This window comes from Salmo salar, chromosome ssa15, assembly GCF_905237065.1.
Source record: "Salmo salar chromosome ssa15, Ssal_v3.1, whole genome shotgun sequence".
In the NCBI taxonomy this organism is placed as follows: domain Eukaryota; kingdom Metazoa; phylum Chordata; class Actinopteri; order Salmoniformes; family Salmonidae; genus Salmo; species Salmo salar.
Window position 1 is genome coordinate 26,744,259 of NC_059456.1, and position 23,358 is coordinate 26,767,616.

Consider the following 23,358-nt stretch of genomic DNA (forward strand, 5'->3'; position numbering starts at 1 on the left):
TTCCACTTCACACACACACACACACACACACACACACACACACACACACACACACACACACACACACACACACACACACACACTCAATGTAAGGCAGGGGCATTAGCTTGATTATGTGAATGAATCAATAACTTCCTGTGTGTACAGTTAAAATCGGAAGTTTACATACACTTAGGTTGGAGTCATTAAAATTCATTTTTCAACCACTCCACACATTTCTTGTTAACAAACTATAGTTTTGACACGTTGGTTAGGACATTTACTTTGTGCATGGCACAAGGAATTTTTACAACAATTGTTTACAGACAGATTATTTCACTTATAATTCACTGTATCACAATTCCAGTGGGTCAGAAGTTTACATACACTAAGTTGACTGTGCCTTTAAACAGCTTGGAAAAATCCAGAAAATTATGTCATGGCTTTAGAAGCATCTGATAGGCTAATTGACATCACTTGAGTCAATTGGAAGTGTACCTGTGGATGTATTTCAAGGCCTACCTTCAAACTCAGTGCCTCTTTGCTTGACATCATTGAAAAAAATCAAAAGAAATCAGCCAAGATCTCAGCAAAAAATTGTAGACCTCCACAAGTCTGGTTCATCCTTGGGAGCAATTTCCAAACGCCTGAAGGTACCACATTCATCTGTACAAACAATAGTACACAAGTATAAACGCCATGGGACCATGCAGCCGTCATACCACTCAGGAAGGAGACGCGTTCTGTCTCCTAGAGATTAACTTACTTTGGTGTGAAAAGTGCTAACCAATCCCAGAACAACAGCAAAGGACCGTGTGAAGATGCTGGAGGAAACAGGTACAAAAGTATCTATATCCACAGTAAAACGAGTCCTATATCGACATAACCTGAAAGGCCGCTCAGCAAGAAAGAAGCCACTGCTCCAAAACCGCCATAAAAAAGCCAGACTACGGTTTGCAACTGCACATGGGGACAAAGATCGTACTTTTTGGAGAAATGTCCTCTGGTCTGATGAATCAAAAATATAACTGTTTGGCCATTGTGACCATCGTTATGTTTGGAGGAAAAAGGGGGAGGGTTGAAAGCCAAAGAACACCATCCCAACCATGAAGCACGGGGGTGGCAGCATCATGTTGTGGGGGTGCTTTGCTGCAGGAGGGACTGGTGCATTTCACAAAATAGATGGCATCAGGAGGGAGGAAAATTATGTGGATTTATTGAAGCAACATCTCCAGACATCAGTCAGGAAGTTAAAGCTTGTTCTCAAATGGGTCTTCCAAATGGACAATGACCCCAAGCATATTTCCAAAGTTGTGGCAAAATGGTTTAAGGACAACAAAGTCAAGGTATTGGAGTGGCCATCACAAAGCCCTGACCTCAATTCACCCAACTTATTCTCGGAAGCTTGTGGAAGGCTACCCGAAATATTTGACCCAAATTAAACAATTTAAAGGCAATTCTTTCTACCAAATACTAATTGAGTGTATGTAAACTTCTGACCGACTGGGAATGTGATGAAAGAAATAAAAGCTGAAATAAATCATTCTCTCTACTATTATTCTGACATTTCACATTCTTAAAATAAAGTGGTGATCCTAACTGACCTAAGAACGGGAATTTTTACTAGGATTAAATGTCAGGAATTGTGAAAAACTGAGTGTAAATGTATTTGGCTAAGGTGAATGTGAACTTCCGACTTCAACTGTAGCTGTTTAGGTGTGTCTGCGTATGTGTGTGTGTGTGTGTGTGTGTGTGTGTGTGTGTGTGTTTGTTCTCTGGTATCGGTCCTTATCGGGATCAAACACACACCAACTAAGGCATTAGCCACAGAGAACTCAGGGCCATTATCTACAGCAGGAGAATAAAGACTGTGGTGCCGCAGGGAAGGAAGGAGAGACACATAGGTGTGTGTGAACCGGAAACTCACACTCACTTTCTACAGGCTCAGTATATGATCGCCTAAGGGAAAATTAAATGTTCTTTATTGCAACAAAATCACGAACACAGCAAATGACTCAGGAGGCATCTATACATAGAGAGAGAGAGAGAGAGGGTAAAGAATAAGTTATGATTGCATATGTGCATGTGTTAGAGTGTGTGCATGTGTTAGCGTGTGTGTGTTAGCGTGTGTGTGCATGAGCGTGAAAGTATGTGTATCTCTTTTCATCTTGTTAAGTCTCACCTCTTCTCATCTTGTTTAGTCTCACCTCTTCTCATCTTGTTTAGCCTCTTCTCATCTCGTTTACTCTCACCTCTTCTCGTCTTGTTTAGTCTCTTCTCGTCTAGTTTAGTCTCTTCTCGTCTTGTTTAGTCTCTTCTCGTCTTGTTTAGTCTCTTCTCGTCTTGTTTATTCTCACCTCTTCTCATCTTGTTCAGTCTCGCCCGTTCTCTTCTCATCTTGTTTAGTCTCGCCCGTTCTCTTATCTTGTTTAGTCTCGCCTCTTCTCATCTTGCTTAGTCTCACCTCTTCTCTTCTCATCTTGTTTAGTCTCGCCTCTTCTCATCTTGTTTAGTCTCACCTCTTCTCTTCTCATCTTGTTTAGTCTCGCCTCTTCTCTTCTCATCTTGTTTAGTCTCACCTCTTCTCATCCTGTTTAGTCTCACCTCTTCTCATCTTGTTTAGTCTCACCTCTTCTCATCTTGTTTAGTTTCACCTCTTCTCTTCTCATCTTGTTTAGTCTCACATCTTCTCATCCTGTTTACTCTCACCTCTTCTCATCTTGTTTAGTCTCGCCTCTTCTCATCTTGTTTAGTCTCACCTCTTCCTTTCTCATCTTGTTTAGTCTCACGTCTTCTGTTCTCATCTTGTTTAGTCTCTTCTCATCTTGTCTTTTCTGTTATTGTCTCATCTCATCTTTTCTCTCCTCTCCTTCTCATCACCGTTAGTTTTAGAACTAAAGACATTGACCTTCTTGTATGTCTACACACTTAACATTTCATAATATACCCAGGTACTCTCTTCCTCATTACAATGTTAGGACTGATTCAGCAGGATATTGTCTGTCCCATGGTGGTTTCCTAGCACCTCTTCTATCCCTCCCCCCCCCAGATCACCTAGAGACAGCCAAGGGAGCAGAGCAGGTAGGGATTAGCCTAATCCACCATAAATCATCTCTCTGGAAGCCTGCCAGTGCCAGTCACTGAGACACACACACACAGCGAAGCAAGCATGTTTTTGGACAACACACACACACACACACACACACACACACACACACACACACACACACACACACACACAGGATACACACAGAGGTGTGCACAAACATGGAACCTCGCACTCTCTCACTCTCTCCCTGTCTGACATTTTGATTGTGCGGAAGCCTCCCTCCTTATATGGACTCATATAAATCATCCACTTTTCTCCTCTGTTAACACCTGCACACACCTGAACACAGCTAACACACCCACGGCACATACATGAAGACAAGACAAGACAACTAGCGACTTGGTCATAAAGAGATAGGCGATGCATTAACCCAATGCATTGTGGTTAATGCATATAGAGGGGATGAGTTGCCGCATATATTTCAACATATATTAAATCATTCTTCCGCCCCATTTTTAGCGATGCCTTTGAACTGTCAAAGAGTAGACTTTTACACGCCAGATATACGGATTTCTCATACCCACCCGCTTAATTTCGGCTAACACTATGCAGAGTGAGGGGAGACAGGACAAGGGGAGGGTGGAGGGGGAAAGGGGAGGGAGGGGATGGTGTCGTTTGATGGGTTCTTACCCCCTATCCAAAGTGAAATATCCGAGCATGTCTTTGATGTGTGTAATGCTTAAACCTCCCCCTGTTCTTTCTCTCCTCGCGGGAGGCAAAGGAGTAAAGGAGATCAGGCAGACACACATCCTTGGCCTTGGTCCCCTTACATTGTCCTCAGGGAAACCAACAAGATCTCATGGTCCTACTTCAGTATTCAACGTTTGTCCGGGTAAACATCAAAACTTGACGGTTAAGTTTAGGCATTAATCCCAACTGGTTAAGGTAAGGGATCAAGGTTTGGAACAGGGTTAAAACAGAAAAAACTTGAAGGTTATGTTTAGGCATTAATTCCGACTGGTTAACTGAAGGGTTAAGGTTTGGGACAGGATTAAAACAAAGTACCTTGCACTGAGATTGAACCAACGTTCCTCTAAGCTGTAGCTCGCGGTTTGCCTAGCACTGAGATTGAACCAACGTTCCTCAGAGCCGTAGCTCGTGGTTTGCCCAGCACTGAGATTGAACCAACGTTCCTCAGAGCCGTAGCTCGTGGTTTGCCCAGCACTGAGATTGAACCCATGTTGCTCTAAGCTGTAGCTCGCGGTTTGCCTAGCACTGAGATTGAACCCACGTTCCTCTAAGCTGTAGCTCGCGGTTTGCCTAGCACTGAGATTGAACCAACGTTCCTCAGAGCCGTAGCTCGCGACTCAAGCCTTTCTTCTATCCCCATCCACAACGCCCTAAGAAGCCACAAGCCTACTAGATGTTAGTAGGCGCTCATGTTGCCCCTAGTGGACGAAATTGAAGGCTTCTTGGACTTGGACAAACTAATACTGCAGTAATCTGGTGTGACCTGGCTGAGGAAACAGGAATACACAAGGTCTGTGTGTGTGTGCATGTGCGCACCCATTTAACTCTGTTCTGGTGACTCACATCTGTCAGTAAGTACACCGATTACAATATTTATTCTACATACAGTTGCCAATAAACTACTTAACAACCATTCTCAAATGCGATGCCTGCTAGTCTTTTGTATGTGTACAATATTTGAGTGTGTGTTGCATTACATTTTACGACAAATCTTTATCCCTACCTAACTGTCATCCTGTTTCCTTCCTCAACCCCCCCCCCTCTCCCCCAGCCGCCGTGAGAACCGTCTTACTCCCTAATGACATTCGGAGTGGTCAATGAGAGGGGTCAGGGGTAATGGTGACCTCACTGGCCCCACACTTCACTTCCTCCCAATTAAAGCGCTGGGCAGATCAAAGGGAGCCAACCACAGCACAGCGGGTGGGCAGGGCAAGGAGGGGAGGTAGTAGGCTTTTCTTTAAGAAGTAATAGGGCTGGGTGGGGAGGGGTGTTGGTGAATGAGGGAGGTATAAGAGTTTCTTAATACGCTCTGGAGGTCAGTGGGACTCTGTGTTACTTTGAACCCCAGAGTGCACTCGTTATTGGTTATAGGCTCCTATTCATGGTTATAAGGTCCTATTCCTGGTTATAAGGTCCTATTCCTGGTTATAAGATCGTATTCCTGGTTATATCGTCCTATTCCTGTTTATAAGATCCTATTCCTGGTTATAAGATCCTATTCCTAAAAAAATGGTGAAGGAAAGAGCCGGTACCTTTATTCTCAGAAAAAAAGAAGAAAGGAGAGAAAGGAGAGAGAATTAGAGAGCGGTGGAAGGATAAATGCAGTGGGAGGGCTAGAAAAAGGGGGAGGAATGAGAAAGAGGGACTTAGGTTAATATTCCCAGAGAAAGTGTAAAGGAGAGAGAGAGAGAAAGAGAGAGAAAGAGAGAGAGGAAAAAAGAGTTGTGGTGGAAGGAGAAAGGCAATAGAAGGGTGAAGAGAGATAAAGAGGGGATTAGAGCGTTGAAGTGTGACAATAAAACGTGTGTGTGTGCCTATGCACTTTCTACTCTTCCTACCTCCAGCCCTCACACACATCTCAGTGATGTCCTGTTCTGGACTTTGTCTGACCACAGCTGTCGAGAGGGGGAAATGGAGCATTTAGCACTTCCTCTTCCTCACCAGGGGCTAGAGCCCCAGTCGCATACACACACATTCATCTCCTCTGGGAGTCCTGGAAACGGAAGACCTTGGACAATAACAACCACCAGAGTGCATCATCACTGTTACCACGGTTACTAATGACAGCGCAACCAAATTGTGTTGTAATATTAAAAGAAGGTACATGGCAGAAGAACACTGTGTTCTTGTGCAGTCAGGGTTCTAGAGTGTTAGAACGTTGTGTGCCAGTGCAGACAAGGTTCTAGAGTGTGTGTGTAGAGTGTGTGTGTGTAGAGTGTGTGTATGTGTAGAGTGTGTAAGTGTAGTGTGTATGTGTAGAGTCTGTGTGTGTAGAGTGTGTAAGTGTAGAGTGTGTATGTGTAGAGTGTGTATGTGTAGTGTGTATGTGTAGAGTTTGTGTGTGTAGTGTGTATATGTGTAGAGTGTGTATGTGTAGTGTGTATGTGTAGAGTCTGAGTGTGTATGTGTAGTGTGTATGTGTAGAGTGTGTATGTGTAGAGTCTGTATGTGTAGAGTCTGTGTGTATGTGTAGAATGTGTATGTGTTGAGTGTGTGTGTAGAGTCTGTGTGTGTAGAGTCTGTGTGTGTATGTGTAGAATGTGTATGTGTTGAGTGTGTGTGTGTAGAGTGTGTATTTTTTATTTTACCTTTATTTAACTAGGCAAATAGGTTAAGAACAAATTCTTATTTACAATGACGGCCTACCAAAAGGCAAAAGGCCTCCTGCCTTTTGTGTAGAGTGTGTGTGTGTGTAGAGTGTGTGTGTGTGTAGTGTGTGTGTAGAGTGTGTGTAGAGTGTGTGTTTTCCTGTAAGTGTGTTTCTCTTCAGCAGACGCTCTTATCCAGAGCGATTTAAAGTTATTGCATTAATCTTAAGATAGCTAGGTGAGACAACCACATCCCAGACATAGTGATTCATCTTATGGCCTTATCGATCTGTCACATCTAGCTCAGTCAGGTCTGACTCCTCCTGTTTCCCTACCCTCCAGCAGCTCAGTCAGGTCTGACTCCTGTTTCCTTACCCTCCAGCAGCTCAGTCAGGTCTGACTCCTGTTTCCTTACCCTCCAGCAGCTCAGTCAGGTCTGACTCCTGTTTCCTTACCTTCCAGCAGCTCAGTCAGGTCTGACTCCTCCTGTTTCCCTACCATCCAGCAGCTCAGTCAGGTCTGACTCCTCCTGTTTCCTTACCCTCCAGCAGCTCAATCAGGGCTGACTCCTGTTTCCTTACCCTCCAGCAGCTCAGTCAGGTCTGACTCCTCCTGTTTCCTTACCCTCCAGCAGCTCAGTCACGTCTGACTCCTGTTTCCTTACCCTCCAGCAGCTCAGTCAGATCTGACTCCTGTTTCCTTACCCTCCAGCAGCTCAGTCAGGTCCGTGTAAAGCCAGCCAAAGAGGCCACAGTCGCCAATGTGATTTGATTGGCCAGCAAACTCATATGTCTTTACCCTTTCCAAAACTGACCTTAATCAATAGATGATAGTAATGATAGTAATATTAGTAATGGGATTGTGGCTTATGGACCTACATACTTAGTTTAATTGTATATATATCCTTTTTTAAGTGGTGCGTTCCCAATAAATCAACTGATTATAAACCTATTGGTGACAGTCAAGCAGCAGTAACCTACTCAATTCCCCACAAACCCCTAGGGCAGAGCGGTGAACATGTGAGCCACTTCCTACTGGTCATGTTGACATGTTCAGTGACCTCCCCTCCCATCCATCCTAAATACACACATGCATGTACACAATCACAAATGCACGAACGCACGAACACACTCATGCATGCACACACACACACAGGCATGCACGCACGCACGCACACACACACACACACTACAACCCACCTCCCCCACCCCCACACTCCCACAAACTGCCTATATATCATCTATGGCAGGGGTACTCAACTACAGTGCATTCGGAAAGTATTCAGACCCCTTGACTTTTTCCACATTTTGTTACTTTACAGCCTTATTCTAAAATGTATTATATTATTTTTTTCCCTCATCAAACTACACGCAATACCCCATAATGACAAACCTGAAACAGGTTCTTAGAAATTTTGAACAAATTAAAACAGAAATACCTCATTTACATAAGTATTCAGACGCTTTGCTATGAGACTCGAAATTGAGCTCAGGTCCATCCTGTTTCCATTGATCATCCTTGAGATGTTTCTACAAATTGATTGGTGTCCGCCTGTGGTAAATTCAATTGATTGGACATGATTTGGAAAGGCACACACCTGTCTATGTAAGGTCTCACTGTTGACAGTGCATGTTAGAGCAAAAAACAAGCCATGAGGTGGAAGGAATTGTCTGTAGAGCTCTGAGACAGGATTGTGTTGAGGCACAGATATGGGGAAGGGTTCCAAAAAACTCTTTGGCCTGATTGCCAAGCGTCACGTCTGGAGGATATCTGGCACCATCCCTACTGTGAAGCATGGTGGTGGCAGCATCATACTGTGGGGACGTTTTTCAGCAGCAGGGACTGGGAGACTAGCCAGGATCAAGGGAAAGATGATCGGAGCAAAGTACAGAGAGATCCTTGATGAAAACCCGCTCCATAGTGCTCAGGACCTCAGACTGGGGAGAAGGTTCACCCTCCAACAGGACAACGACCCTAAGCACACAGTCAAGATAACGCAGGAGTGGCTTTGGGACAAGTCTCTGAATGTCCTTGAGTGCCCCAGCCAGAGCCTGGTCTTGAACCTGATCGTACATCTCTGGAGAGACCTGAAAATAGCTGTGCAGCGACGCTCCCCATCGAACCTGACAGAGCTTGAGAGGATATGCAGAGAAGAATGGGAGAAGATCCCAAAATACAGGTGTGCCAAGCTTATAGTGTCATGCCCAAGAAGTCTTGAGGCTGTAATCGCTGCCAAAGGTGCTTCAACAAAGTACTGAGTAAAGGGTCTGAATACTTATGTAAATGTAATATATTCAGTTTTTGAAAAAGTAGAAATGTGCAAGCATTTCAAAAACCAGTTTTTGCTTTTTCATTATGGAATATTGTGTATAGATTTATGAAGGGAAAAAACTATTGAATTCAAATTCTTAGTACATTTTAGAATAAGGCTGTAATGTAACAAAATGTGGAAAAAGGGAAGGGGTCTGAATATGTCGTAGGGGGCAAAGGTCCGGATGGATTTCATCCTTTATCGGCGTTGTGGTACAGCATAGTAACAAACAGTCATCTACGACTTAGGAAACATGTTATATAAAATGTACATTAAATGAGACTAAGAATTTGAATTCATTATAACTTCTTTTGATTGTTAACATGTGCAATATTGCATCAACATTGCTGAAAAACAAAGGTGGTTGCATAATTGTCTATGCAAAAAGTGCACTGTGAACCATTGTACATGGGCCTTGAGTTATTATATATATATTTTTATAAATAAAGTGCATGTTTTCTGGAGAACTAAAGAGAGTTGAACAAAAATAACAATCTGAATACACAGAACATCACTGTGGGCCATAGTGTCACGACTTCCGCTGAAGTCGGTCCCTCTCCTTGTTCGGGCGGCGTTCGGCGGTCGACGTCACCGGTCTTCTAGCCATCGCCGATCCACCTTTCATTTTCCATTTGTTTTGTCTTTGTTTTCTACACACCTGGTTTCATTCCCCAATTCCATGTTCATGTATTTAACCCTCTGTTTCCCCCATGTTTTTGTGCGTGATTGTTTCTATGTTCATTCGGGACGTTATGGCTGGTTTTCGACGGGTGCTGTTTTCACCCGTGCGTAATTGATTACTGTTTATTGAAGGTCAAGTGTATTGTTACCTTGTGCCTGTATTTTGAGTAAAGTACATTGCTCACTCATTCTGCTCTCCTGCGCCTGACTTCATGCACCAGCTACACCCACCTTCTGACACATAGAATATTCATGTCTAAGTCACTCTGGGCCTTGCCCTGTATTAATGAGAGAAAGTACACTTTCTGTCTCCTGCCAATGCTTTGAACTTTGGCACAAATGGTGTGAGACCAACTTTGAGACACTGGTGCAGGTGTTCATTGTTTTTAATAAAGTTCATTGTGGAGAAGGCTGATTCACAGCTCTATGTGGAGCCAAATATGGTCAGGATGTATAGTGCCAGTTTCCTGAGAACAGGGACATCAGCGCAGGCATCATATTTCCCCAGAAAGTGACAGGGTCACAATCACCAGCATGCTCCTTCAAAGCCACATTTAAATGCAGCTCAATCAACTCCATTTGCAGTGATGCAACATCTACCCATCTGAAGATCTGTTTTGCTTCTTCTGACAACTTTGTCACATTTGTGACCAAGAATGGGGTTCAGGATGAGCAGCAGTAGTTCTCTTCCAACAGTGAAGTCATTAAAGTGATCCTTAAAGTTATCCATCAGCTTCTGGATGAAGTCAACATGGTTGGGAATATCTTTGACTCCCTGCGTTTGCACCGGAAGATTGGGGAAGTGGATAAGTTCTCCCTGGAGATCATTCTTGAAAAGCTAAAATTTCTTCTGGAAAGCCCAGACTGCTGTTATCATGTCACACTGTGTTGTCATGTCCCTGCAGCTTAACATTCAGTTGATTAAACCTGTTATGGCGAGGGGTTCCGCTAGCAGAACGTTTCCACAACATCCGGTGAAATTGCAGAGCACGACATTTTTTTTTAAAAGTATAAGAAATATTTAACTTTCAAACATTAACAAGTGCAATACACCAAATTAAAGCTTAACTTCTTGTTAATCTAGCCACTGTGTCAGATTTCGAAAAGGCTTTTTGGTGAAAGCAAACCATGCGATTATCTGAGGACAGCACCCCATCAAAAAACACATGACAATCACATTTCAACCTGCCAGGCGCGACACAAAACTCAGAAATAACAATATAATTCATGCCTTACCTTTGAAGAGCTTCTTCTGTTGGCACTCCAATATGTCCCATAAACATCACAAATGGTCCTTTTGTTCGATTAATTCCGTCGTTATATCTCCAAAATGTCCATTTATTTGGCACGTTTGATTCAGAAAAACACCAGTTTCAAATCGCCCTGCATGACTACAAAATATCTAATAAGTTACCTGTAAACGTTGTCCAAACATTTCAAACAACTTTCCTAATCCAACTTTAGGTATTTTAAAATGTAAATAATCGATTGTTAGAATAATTTGTATGGGTTAGGATAATGACTTAAGTGTTCCACTCTGAAATTATAGGATAGGGTGATATGTTTGAGAATCAATGGAAGATATAACCAGGATATGGGTGGATTGTAATACTTTGATGTTATATCCTTTAGTAGGGATGTAAACAGAGTGAAGTCGTAGAGTAGGTAATAGAAAATCATTGGATGGTTTCAAACCAAGAGGGTCCCAACGGGGGAGGAGAGGTGAAAGCCTTGAAGAATGTGACAAATTTTATGGTTCTTTGTGGTTAGTGGAAAAGAACTGGTTGTTTGAGAAGGGAGTGGTCTGAAGATAGGAATGTATGTGTGTATTATAAAAGGACTGAGTCCTAATTTTTGACTTTAGAACGTTCTCTGAATAAACTGTACAGACCTTTTGCAGAAACCTGAGTCCTTGCCTAATTATTCTTAACCCAGTGTCTTACAAACCTTGGGGATTAGTCAAAGCTTAATTATTATCATTGGGATTAAAAATTCCCATAACATCGATAAAATTTAAGACGGGATAAACTGTGTTCAATACCGGATAAAAACAACGTGAAGCGCGTGACCTGGAGCGCGCATCAAAACAGTACAGTCCACTCGGCTGGACCCTCGTTCTGAATAGCCGTACTTCTTAATTTCTCTAAAGAAAAACATCAACCAATTTCTAAAGACTGTTGACATCTAGTGGAAGCAATAGGAACTGCAACCAAGTGCCTTAGAAATCTAGGTTCCCATAGAAATCCAATTGAAAACAGAGTCACCTCGGGGTTTCGCCTGCCAAATAGGTTCTGTTATACTCAGAGACATTATTTTAACAGTTTCAGAAACTTTAGAGTATTTGCTATCCAAAGCTATCCAATTATATGCATATTCTAGCTTCTGGGCCTGAGTAGCAGGCAATTTACTTTGGGGATGCTTTTCATCCGGACGTGAAAATACTGCCCCAAGCAGGTTTTAAGGTGTGATGTAATGTCTGTCAAAAATGCAACTGTTTCCATCTTCTCCTCATCTTCCAAAAACTCAGAAACTGACTTGCCTTGTCACTCTTTTGCTCTGATAAGAAAGCTTTGATTTCCTCCAAATTGTCCCAAAAGCGTTCCAAAACCCTGCCTTTGCTGAGCCATCTGACATTATTGTGCAGTAGTGAGTCATCACAGCTGTCATTGACCTCTGTCAGAATGCCTCGTAGCAGGCGGTGTTGTAGGGATGATGTTGCTCTCAAGAAGTTGATCTGTTTCATCATCGTTGTCATGACCTCAGAATACTCTTTTCCCAGACTGGCACACAGGATAGATTGATGGATGAGGCAGTGATATGATGTCAGGGTGGTCCTCTTTCAAATGTGCAACCAGTCCCCTCCCTCTTCCTATCATGGCTGGAGCTCCATCTGTGGTGATGGAGACCCCTGACTTCAGATCTCTCCCCCTTTTTGTCAGCATCTCTTTGATGGCCTCATGGATATCCTCTCCTCGTGTGTGTGCTTCTAGATTTGTTAAGCTCAACAGCTCCTCACAGAATTCCTTCTTTGTTTCGTTAATAAAATCTGACAAACACCAGAAGCTGGGTATTATGAGTGTTATCTTTTGATTAATCCACAGCTAATGAAATGCAAGGTGCATTTTGAATGGTTAAATCTTTAGCTAATATTTCAGTTCTCCTCATTGCTGTGGAATCTGACAGTGGGATCTGTTTGTTTTTTCCCCTGACCTCATATTTTAGTTTACCTTCAAGCAAGGTGTCAGCAACTTCACACATGCATTATTTTACCATCTCAGCATCCCAAAACCCAAGCTATCCTCAGTGAACACTCCATTGCACGTTGTTTGGCTGCCAGGGAATTGACAAGGACTTTGGTGGACCTCTCATATTGGGATTTCAGTTGGTTAATCTTGTTTGTTCTCACCTCAGTGTTCAGGGGATAAGTCTGATTGAATTTACTATACCTGGTGTCATAATGGCGCTTAACATTGGCACTTTTCACGAGAGCTGCATATCAGGCACATTGGTTTTGTGCTAGTTGCAGGGAGAATGAATAAATACTGTTCGGTCCAATCGTCTTTGAATATACAGTTTTCCGAGTCAACTTATTATTTATTTTTTAACAAGCCATGTTAACAATGATACTGGTAATTAAGCTCCTTTTATCTGTGATATTTACAGTTGAACCACGGCCAAATCTGCTTGTCCCAAGGTTCCGCGGAGGATATTTGGATTAATGTGATTGGGTAAGACGCGTCCTCTTGTATTTGCATATAACCATGCGATTGGATTAGACGGGGCACTAGAAGAGGTGGGCGTTGCTTCGAGAAAGAGAGGTTGCTGAGTTAGAAGCCGCTGCGCCTAGTTGATGATTTAAAGGGGGGGGCACACAATGCAAATAGTCCGGGTAACCATTTGGGGGGGGGGCACACAATGCAAATAGTCCGGGTAACCATTTGGTTACCTGTTCAGGAGTCTTATGGCTTGGGGTTAAAAACTGTTGAGAAGCCATTTTGTCCTAGACTTGGCACTCCGGTACCGCTTGCCATGCGGTAGTAGAGAGAACAGTCTATGACTGGGGTGGCTGGGGTCTTTGACAATTTTAAGGGCCTTCCTCTGACACCGCCTAGTGTAGAGGTCCTGGATGGCAGGCAGCTTTGCCCCAGTGATGTACTTGGCCGTACGCACTACCCTCTGAAGTGCCTTGCGGTCTTATTATCTTATTAGTTTCCTGCGGGGGAATAGGCTTTGTCGTGCCCTCTTCACGACTGTCTTGGTGTGTTTGGACCATTCTAATTTGTTGTTGATGTGGACACCAAGGAATTTGAAGCTCTCAACCTGCTCCACTACAGCCCCGGTGCTCCTTTTCCTGTAGTCCACAATCATCTCCTTAGTCTTGGTTACGCTGAGGGATAGGTTGTTATTCTGGCACCACCCGGCCAGGTCTCTGACCTCCTCCCTATAGGCTGTCTCGTCGTTGTCGGTGGTCATCAGCAAACTTAATGATGGTGTTGGAGTCATGCCTGGCCATGCAATCGTGGGTGAACAGGGAGTACAGGAGGGGACTGAGCACGCACCCCTGGGGAGCTCCAGTGTTGAGGATCAGCGTGGCAGCTACCCTCACCACCTGGGGGCGGCCCGTCAGGAAGTCCAGGATCCAGTTGCAGAGGGAGGTGTTTAGTCCCAGGTTCCTTAGCTTAGTGATGAGCTTTGAGGGTACTATGGTGTTGAACGCTGAGCTGTAGTCAATGAATAGCATTCTCACATAGGTGTTCCTTTTGTCCAGGTGGGAAAGGGCAGTGTGGAGTGCAATAGAGATTGCATCATCTGTGGATCTGTTTGGGCGGTATGCAAATTGGAGTGGGTCTAGGGTTTCTGAGATAATGGTGTTGATGTGAGCCATTACCAGCCTTTCAAAGCACTTCATGGCTACGGACGTGAGTGCTACGGGTCTGTAGTCATTTAGGCAGGTTGCCTTTGTGTTCTTGGGCACAGGGACTATGGTGGTCTGCTTGAAGCATGTTGGTATTACAGACTCAATCAGGGACATGTTGAAAATGTCAGTGAAGACACCTGCCAGTTGGTCAGCACATGCCCGGAGCACACGTCCTGGTAATCCATCTGGCCCCACAGCTTGTGAATGTTGACCTGTTTAAAGGGCTTGCTCACGTCGGCTACGGAGAGCGTGATCACACAGTAGTCTGGAACAGCTGATGCTCTCACGCATGCCTCAGTGTTGCTTGCCTCGAAGCGAGCATAGAAGTGATTTAGCTTGTCTGGTAGGCTTGTGTCACTGGGCAGCTCGCGGCTGTGCTTCCCTTTGTAGTCTGTAATCGTTTGCAAGCCCTGCCACATCCGACGAGCATCGGAGCCGGTGTAGTATGATTCAATCTTAGCCCTGTATTGACGCTTTGCCTGTTTGATGGTTCGTCGTAGGGCATAGCGGGATTTGAAAGCGGCAGCTCTACCCTTTAGCTCAGTGCAAATGTTGCCTGTAATCCATGGCTTCTGGTTGGGGTATGTACTGTACGTACAGTCACTGTGGGGACGACGTCCTCAATGCACTTATTGATAAAGCCAGTGACTGATGTGGTGTATTCCTCAATGTCATCGGAAGAATCCCGGAACATGTTCCAGTCTGTGATAGCAAAACAGTCCTGTAGTTTAGCATCTGCTTCATCTGACCATTTTTTAATAGACTGAGTCACTGGTGCTTCCTGCTTTAATTTTTGTTTGTAAGCAGGAATCAGGAGGATAGAGTTGTGGTCGGATTTACCAAATGGAGGGGAGGGAGAGCTTTGTACGCATCTCTGTGTGTGGAGTACAGGTGATCTAGAATTTTTTTCCCTCTGGTTGCACATTTAACGTGTTGATAGAGATGTGGTAGAACTGATTTAAGTTTCCCTGCATTAAAGTCTCCGGCCACTAGGAGCGCCGCCTCTGGGTGAGTAGTTTCCTGTTTGCTTATTTCCTTATACAGCTGGCTGAGTGCGGTCTTAGTGCCGGCATCTGTCTGTGGTGGTAAATAAACAGCCACGAAAAGTATAGCTGAGAACTCTCTAGGCAAGTAGTGTGGCCTGCAATTTATCACAGTATACTCTACTTCAGGCGAGCAAAATCTAGAGACTTCCTTAGATTCTGTGCACCAGCTGTTGTTTACAAATATGCACAGACCGCCCCCCCCTCGTCTTACCGGAGTGTCCAGTTCTATCCTGCCGGTGCAGCGTGTATCCCGCTAGCTGAATATCCATGTCGTCATTCAGCCACGATTCCGTGAAACGAAGGATATTACAGTTTTGATGTCCCGTTGGTAGGATATTTGTGATCGTACCTCGTCTAGTTTATTGTCCAATGATTGCACGTTAGCGAGTAATATTGACGGTAACGGCAGTTTTCCTAGTTGCCTTCTTCGGGTCCGGACGAGGCATCCCGCTCTTCTTCCTCTGCATCGCTTCCTTTTGCGAATAATTGGGATGTCTGCCCTGTGGGGTGTTTGGAGAATATCGTGTGAGTCCTGCTTGCTGCTGTTGTTGTTGTTGTTGTTGAAAAAATCTTTGTCTAATCCGAGGTGAGTGATCGCTGTCCTGATATCTAGAAGCTCTTTTCTGCCGTAAGATACGGTTGCAGAAACATTATGTACAAAATAATTTACAAATATCGCAAAAAAAACCACATAATTGCACAATTGGTTAGAAGACCGTAAAACGGCGGCCATCTCCTCCGGCGCCATTTTTCACAGGCGTGTGTGTGAAAACAATGTGATCAATTCTCCTTCAAGCACAATAGAGGCAATGCAATGCTTTGCTTACCCAGGATGGCGGAGATGGCAGCCTACGAAAACTCTGCCTCAAGCTTGAGGAAACATTGTAGAGGTAAGATAACTAGCTAGCTATGAATGATCAAACATTTCGCTATGGAAGGCTTTAGCAGCTAGTGTAGCTAGCTATCTAATAGTCTATTTGTCTTTTTATTTATTTTTATTTCACCTTTATTTAACCAGGTAGGCAAGTTGAGAACAAGTCCTCATTTACAACTGCGACCTGACCAAGATAAAGCAAAGCAGTGTGACACAGACAACAACACAGAGTTACACATGGAGAAAACAAACAAGCCAATAACACAATAAACAAGTCAATGATACAGTAGAAAAAAAGAAAGTCTATATACAGTGTGTGCAAAAGGCATGAGGAGGTAGGCAAGAAATAGGCCATAGGAGCAAATCATTAGAATTTAGCAGATTAACACTGGAGTGATAAATGAGCATATGAAGATGTGCATGTAGAGATACTGGTGTGCAAATAGAGCAGAAAAGTAAATAAAATAAAAACAGTAAGGGGATGAGGTAGGTAGATTTGGTGGGCAATATACAGATTGGCTATGTACAGCTGCAGCGATCGGTTAGTTGCTCAGATAGCTGATGTTTAAAGTTGGTGAGGGAAATAAAAGTATTTTGCAATTCGTTCCAGTCACTGGCAGCAGAGAACTGGAATGAAATGCGGCCAAATGAGGTGTTTGCTTTGGGGATGATCAGTGAGATATACCTGCTGGAACGTGTGCTACGGATGAGTGTTGTTATCGTGACCTGTGAACTGAGATAAGGTGGAGCTTTACCAAGCATAGTCTTATAGATGACCTGGAGCCAGTGGGTCTGGCGACGAATATGTAGCGAGGGCCAGCCGACTAGAGCATACAGGTCGCAGTGGTGGGTGGTATAAGGTGATTTGGTAACGAAACGGATGGCACTGTGATAGACTGCATCCATTTGCTGAGTAGAGTATTGGAAGCTATTTTGTAGATGACATCGCCGAAGTCGAGGATCGGTAGGATAGTCAGTTTTACTAGGGTAAGTTTGGCGGCGTGAGTGAAGGAGGCTTTGTTGCGAAATAGAAAGCCGTTTCTAGATTTGATTTAGGATTGGAGATGTTTAACGTGAGTCTGGAAGGAGAGTTTACAGTCCAGACAGACACCTAGGTATTTGTAGTGGTCCACATATTCTAGGTCGGAACCGTCCAGGGTGGTGATGCTAGTCGGTGGGCGGGTGCGGGCAGCGAACGGTTGAAAAGCATGCATTTAGTTTTACTAGTGTTTAAGAGCAGTTGGAGGCCATGGAAGGAGTGTTGTATGGCATTGAAGCTCATTTGGAGGTTAGTTAGCACAGTGTCCAAGGAAGGGCCAGAAGTATACAGAATGGTGTCGTCTGCGTAGAGGTGGACCAGGGAATCGCTATTGCTATATACAGAGAAAGGAGTCGGCCCGAGAATTTAACCCTGTGGTACCCCCATAGAGACTGCCAGAGGTCCGGACCACATGCCCTCCGATTTGACACACTGAACTCTGTCTGCAAAGTAGTTGGTGAACCAGGCGAGGCAGTCGTTAGAAAAACCAAGGCTATTGAGTCAGCCGATAAGAATACGGTGATTGACAGAGTCGAAAGCCTTGGCCAGGTCGATGAAGACAGCTGCACAGTACTGTCTTTTATCGATGGCGGATATTATATCATTTAGTACCTTTAGCGTGGCTGAGGTGCACCTGTAACCGGCTCGGAAACCGGATTGCACAGCGGAGAAGGTACGGTGGGATTCGAAATGGTCAGTGATCTGTTTATTAACTTGGCTTTCAAAGACTTTGGATAGGAAGGGCAGGATGGTAATAGGTCTGTAACAGTTTGGGTCTAGGGTGTCACCCCCTTTGAAGAGGGGGATGACCGCGGCAGCTTTCCCAATCTTTAGGGATCTCGGACGATAGGAAAGAGAGGTTGAACAGACTGGTAATAGGGGTTGCAACAATGGCAGCGGATAGTTTTAGAAAGAGAGGGTCCAGATTGTCTAACCCAGCAGATTTGTACGGGTCCAGGTTTTGCAGCTCTTTCAGAACATCTGCTATCTGGCTTTGGGTGAAGGCGAAGCTGGGGAGGCTTGGGCGAGTAGCTGTGGGGTGGGGGGGGTTGGAGTAGCCAGGAGGAAGGCATGGCCAGCCGCTGAGAAATGCTTATTGAAATTTTCGATTATCATGGATTTATCGGTGGTGAGCGTGTTACCTAGCCTCAGTGCAGTGGGCAGCTGGGAGGAGGTGCTCTTGTTCTCCATGGACTTTACAGTGTCCCAAAACTTTTTGGAGTTAGAGCTACAGGATGCAAATTTCTGCTTGAAAAAGCTAGCCTTTGCTTTCCTGACTGACTGTGTGTATTGGTTCCTGACTTCTCTGAACAGTTGCATATCGTGGGGACTATTCGATGCTATTGCAGTCAGCCACAGGATGTTTTTGTACTGGTCAAGGGCAGTCAGGTCTGGAGTGAACCAAGGGCTATATCTGTTCTTAGTTCTGCATTTTTTGAACGGGGCGTGCTTATCTAAGTTGGTGAGGAAATTACTTTTAAAGAATGACCAGGCATCCTCGACTGACGGGATGAGGTCCATATCCTTCCAGGATACCCGGTCCAGGTGGATTAGAAAGGCCTGCTCACAGAAGTGTTTTAGGGAGCGTTTGACAGTGATGAGGGGTGGTCGTTTGACTGCGGACCCATAGCGGATACAGGGAATGAGGCAGTGATCGCTGAGATCCTGATTGAAAACAGCAGAGGTGTATTTGGAGGGCAAGTTGGTCAGGATAATGTCTATGAGGGTGCCCATGTTTGCGGATTTGGGGTTGTACCTGGTGGGTTCCTTGATGATTTGTGTGAGATTGAGGGCATCTAGTTTAAATTGTAGGACTGCCGAGGTGTTAAGCATATCCCAGTTTAGGTCACCTAGCAGAACGAACTTTGAGGCTAGATGGGGGGCGATCAATTCACAAATGGTGTCCAGGGCACAGCTGGGAGCGGAGGGGGGTCGATAGCAGGCGGCAACAGTGAGAGACTTATTTCTGGAGAGATTAATTTTTAAAATTAGACGTTCGAACTGTTTGGGTATAGACCTGGAAAGTATGACAGAACTCTGCAGGCTATCTCTGCAGTAGATTGCAACTCCTCCCCCTTTGGCAGTTCTATCTTGACGAAAAATGTTGTAGTTGGGTATGGAAATATCAGAATTTTTGATGGCCTTCCTAAGCCAGGATTCAGAAACGGCAAGGACATCAGGGTTGGCCGAGTGTGCTAAAGCAGTGAGTAAAACAAACTTAGGGAGGAGGCTTCTGATGTTGACATGCATGAAACCAAGGTTTTTTCGATCACAGAAGTCAACAAATGAGGGTGCCTGGGGACACGCAGGGCCTGGGTTTGCCTCCACATCACCCGAGGAACAGAGGAGGAGTAGGATGAAGGTACGGCTAAAGGCTATCAAAACTGGTCGCCTAGAGCGTTGGGGACAAAGAATAAAAGGAGCGGATTTCTTGGCGTGGTAGAATAGATTCAGGTCATAATGTGCAGACAGGGGTATGGTGGGGTGCGGTTACAGCGGAGGTAAGCCCAGTGATGATAAGAGAGGTTGTATCTCTGGACATGCTGGTTATAATGGGTGAGGTCATCGCATGTGTGGGAGGTGGGACAAAGGAGGTAACAGAGGTATGATGAGTGGAACTAGGGGCTCCATTGTAAACTAAAATAATAACTAACCTAAGCAACAGTATACAAGGCATATTGACATTTGAGAGAGACATACAGCGAGGCATAAAGTAATCACAGGTGTTGATTGGGAGAGCTAGCTATACAACAATGGGTGAGACAACAGCTGATCAGCTAAAACAACAACAACAATAGGTAAAATGGCAATGACTGGACACAGAGGGTTGGTTAACTACACACACAGCCTGAATTCGCTGCTGGGGCCGACAGATAAACAAATAATAAACAGAATGGAGTACCGTGATTAATGGACAGTTCAGCAGGCATCAGCTATGTAGCCAAGTGACCATAGGGTCCAGGGGGCAGCGGTAGATGGAACAGGGAGTCTGCGGAGTAGTTGCTACTACGCTAGCACGCGGGCGACACGGCGCTTAAAGTTAGTAGCCCGGGGCTAGTAGAAGCGTCTGCTCCGACGTCCGACGGAGGCCGGTTGGAGGCACAGCGGATGGAGTATTCATCGGCAGACCAGTCGTGGTGGTGCGGTGGGGCGCCGTGTCGACAAAGGATCCAAGCCAGATGGCAAAAGAGGTATTGTAGATGTAGTAATTTAGTTTGCTAGCCGGGGGATGCGCCTGGATCACGGCTACCTGGTGCTAGCTTCAGGGCATGGGGCATTAGCCACTATTGCCACTCAGTAGCAGCGGTGATCTGGTGCCAAGGTCCAGAGCTTACGGCAAGGATCCGGTGGAGTAGTGGGTTTTAGCCGTGTTTGGGTATGGTTGGGGTAAACAACTGAGTAGGCCGGGAGGTGGGCCTCAGGGATCGCTTCGGTCCTGGGTAACTCGGTGGGTGCTAGCTAGCTGTGAAGATCAGGGGTAATGGTCCAGGGATTACGGCAGGAATCCGGTGTTGTAGTGGAGAGACAGTCCAACACTGGTAGGCTGGCGAGTATTATCCAAGCTAAAAAAAGGGCTGGTATCTGTGCAGAAGGTAAAGGCCGCTAGCAGTGGCTAACAATGACTAAATAGCTTGTAGCTAAATTAGCTGGTTAGCTTCTGATGGCTAGGTGGCTCTTGCTATAAGGTCTAAAAATTAAAAATAATAGCGGTTCTGTATCACATTGGGTGAGGCAGGTTACCGGAAGGTATAATTGAATTAAAATGGAAATATATTGAAAATAAAAATCGAAATATATACAGAAGAGGACAAAAAATACAAAAGTACATGAGAGGACGAACAAAACACGTCTGCACTGCTACGCCATCTTGGATGCTAACATTAGGAAGCTATTCTTGCAGCTAAGTTAGCTAGTTAGCAACATGGCTAACCACCACCTGATGATGATAACCAACACCATTGTTTTCTCACCCATCTACACATTATACCCCATAATGACAAAGTGAAAACATGTTTTTATTTTTTTTTACAAATTTATTGACAATTAAATTCAGAAATATCTCACTTACATAGGTATTCACACTTTTGAGTCAATACATGTTAGAATCACATTTGGCAGTGATTACAACTGTGAGTCTTTCTGGGTAAGTCTATAAGAGCTTTGCACACCTGGATTGTACAATTTTGGCACATTATTATTTGTACAATTCTTTAAGTTCTGTAATGTTGGTTGTTCATCATTGCTTGACAGCCAATTTCAAGTCTTGCCATAGATTTTCAAGACGATTGAAGTCGAAACTGTAACTAAGCCACTGAGGAACATTCAATGTTGTCTTGGTAAGAAACTCCATTGTCCTGCTGAAAGGGGGAATTTGTCTTCCAGTGTCTGTTGGAAAGCAGACTGAACCAGGTTTTCCTCTAGGATTTTGCCTGTGCAAAATCGTCTTCAATAGCTCTATTCCGTTTCTTTTTATCCTAAACAACATCCTAGTCCTTGCCAATGACAATCATACTGATAACATGATACAGCCACCACTATGCTTGAAAATATGAAGAGTATTACTCAGTGATGTGTTGTATTGGATTTGCCCCAAACATAACATTTGTATTCAGAACATAAAGTTAATTTCTTAGATACATTTCTTGAAGTTTTCTTTATTGGAATCAGGATGAATATTTTGGAATATTTTTATTCTTTACAGGCTTCCTTCTTTTCACTCTGTTATTTAGGTTAGTATTGTGGAGTAACTACAATGTTGTTGATCCATCCTCAGTTTTCACCTATAACAGCAATTAAGCTATGTAACTGTTTTAAAGTCACCATTGGCCTCATGGTGACCACCTGAGTGGTTTCCTTCCTCTCAGGCAACTGAGTTAGGAGGACGCATTTACATTTGTAGTGACTGGGTGTATTGATACACCATCTAAAGTGTAATTAATAACTTTATCATACTCAAAGGGATATTCAATGACTGCTTTTTGTATTTCTACCCATCTACCAATAGGTGCCTTTCTCTGTGAGGCATTGGAAAACCTCCCTGGCCTTTGTGGTTGAATCTGTGTTTGAAATTCCCCGCTAGACTAAGGGACCTTACAGATAATTTTATGTATGGGGTACAGAGATCCAAAAATCATTTTAAACACTATTATTGCACGCAGAATGAATCCATGCAACTTATTATGTGACTTAAGCACATTTTTACTCCTAAACTTATTTAGGCTTGCCATAACATTGACTCAAGACATTTCAGCTTTTCATTTGTAATTCATTTGTAAAAATGTCAAAAAACATATTTCCACTATCACATTATGGGGGATTTTGTGTAGGATCTCAATTTAATCCATTTGAAGTTCAGGCTGTAACACAACAAAATGTGGAAAAAGTAAAGTCGTGTGAATACTTTCTGAAGGCACTCTATGTGTGGTGGTAGCCATGTAAGTTATCTGGGCTAGCTAACAGCATTATGTAAGCAAGCTAGCCAGCTAGATAGCATAGGTAATAAGCTAGCTAACGTTTGCAACAAAACATTATCTAGAAAATTGATTTTAGTTGCCTTGCTGGCTTGCTAGATTTACATATCCTAAATATATTTTTAAAATAGATTGGTTTTTTTGGTTCAAAAAATAGAGCAGGTAAGCTTGGTGTTTGGACCAGGCTACTGTGATGTCATATAGACTGTTGGACCAGGCTACTGTGATGTCATACAGACTGTTGGACCAGGCTGCTGCCATATCATACAGACTGTTGGACCAGGCTGCTGCCATATCATACAGACTGTTGGACCAGGCTGCTGCCATATCATACAGACTGACATTTTTGTGTTTATACTTTTTCATAATGAGGACAAGGACAAGTTTGATGTCGGACAACAACAATAGAATGTTCATATTTTAATGTTTGCCAAAGACGGTAAGATGAAAAGTTACGTCTCCCATGGCAATCAAACCCACAACTCAGGTGTTGCAAGTGCCATGCTCTACCAACTAATACACACGGAATTCCAATGGGGCCCTGCACCCCAAACAGAGCCCGGGACCCACCGGTGTGCCCAGTGATCCTCCAGTCACCCCCTTCCCCGACCCTGGAACCCTACCAGTATTCACCCAGCTGGATGTATGATAG